We start from the raw sequence: 1814 nt of genomic DNA, 5'->3' as shown, positions 1-1814 counted from the left end.
TTTTCAGACTTTCTATTTGTCTTTCTTGTAGGTTGTTAAGGGGTTGAACTAGTATTACAGCTGTTTATTCATTTTATCTTTGTGTTTGAACTGCACTTGCCCACATAATGTGAGGTTAAATGGTTCAAACAAGTAGTTTAGGCCCACGAATCATTTAAATACTATAGTTCTAGCCCCAAGAAAATTGTTGCTGGTTTTATCAGAAAAAAAATTGTGACAATTTCTTTTGTCTATTTTATTAAAAAATATTTATTGAATTTAATTAATTATTATTATGAATGTAAATATGTAAATTTGCTATAGAGCATGTGCACTCACCAGAGGGAGAGAAAGCGAGAGAGAGAGAGAGAGCAAGAGAAGGAGGGAAAGTGAGAAAGTAAGCTGCCAGGTCTGGGACTCAAGCTGTGGTTGTCCATGTGGGAGTCCAGCACCTTAACCACCAGGTCATCTGCTGACCCTTTCTTTTGTCAATTTGAAGAACAGTTTGAGTATCCTTCTTCTCGCACTCTTGGGACCAGAAGTGTTTCAGATTTCAGATTTTTTTCCGATCTGGAATATTTACATAAACATAATGAGATATCTTAAGGGTGGGACTCAAGTGTAAATACAAAATTCATTTCTATTTCATATACACATAGCCTGAGGTAATTTTGTGCAATATTTTTGTATTGTTGCATTTTCATCAAGACCTATCACATGCGATCAAATGTGAAATTTCCCACAATTTCTTCATGACAATTGTATTTTCTTCATTATTATTATTATTTTTTTGAGAGAGATTTTTGCTATAGGGCACATGTGCTTGCCAGAGAGAGAGAGACAGAGAGAGAGAAAGTGAGCAATCACCGCCTACCCCAGGAGGAATGGCCACACTGCAATCCCTTCTCCTCCATCCTCCTCTTGGGTTTTTGGGTATGTACACATACTCGATGCCTGGTGTGAGCTTCAAGCTGCTGGGTCCGGAACTTGAACTGCAGAGGACCATGTGGGAGTCCTGTGTCTTCATCAGTACACCACCTGCTGGCCCCTGTATCTCCTCTTTTAATATAGAAGAGTTTTGTTCTGATTTGCCAGTCAAGACCTTTGGCAAAATTTTAAGACCAATGTCATAAACATTTCTGAAAAAAAAAAAAAAAAAGTAACATTTCTGACCTTCCAAACTAAAGTTAGCTCAGAGCCTTAACCTACACATAGGTAGGTTCAGCTGAGTTCCCTAAGCACAGTCAGAAATACTTGTGAGGAGGGGCCAACAGATGGCATAATGGTTATGTCGTTGGACTCCACATAATCCACTGTGGTTTGAGTCTCCCACCCGGTGGCTTAAAACTCACACAGCCTGCGCCTGCATGTGTACAGCCATGTCCAAAACGCCGAGAGGAGAATGGAGAAGTGATTGCTGTGTGGCCAATCGCCCTTGGGGGCGATTTCTCGCTTTCTGTCTCTGTCTCTTTCTGTGTCTCCTTCAAGCACAATCACCCTATTGCAAAAATCCCTTTCTAAAAAAGCAAACAGACACCCCCCGCCCCCCCCCAAAATAAAAAACTCACACAGGGTGGTGCGCCAACACCCAAGATCCCAAGAGGAGAATGGAGAAGGGATAGGGGTGTGACCAGCCCCCTGGGGATGATTTCTGCTCTGTCTCTCCAGCCAGCACAGGTACTCTACAGCAAAAGTCTTTCTCCAGGGACCAGCAGATGGCGTAATGGCTATAGCTGAACTCCCATGTAGTCAGCTGTGGTTCGAGTCCCAACGTGCCCTAGATCCCGAGAGGAGAATGGAGAAGGGATTGTGGCGTGGCCATTCCCCCCGGGGGG

The sequence above is a fragment of the Tupaia chinensis genome, unplaced genomic scaffold (assembly GCF_000334495.1).
Source record: "Tupaia chinensis unplaced genomic scaffold, TupChi_1.0 Scaffold000368_1, whole genome shotgun sequence".
Lineage (NCBI taxonomy): Eukaryota > Metazoa > Chordata > Mammalia > Scandentia > Tupaiidae > Tupaia > Tupaia belangeri.
The sequence above is the reverse complement of the archived record's forward strand: the minus strand, read 5'-3'. Positions refer to the sequence as shown.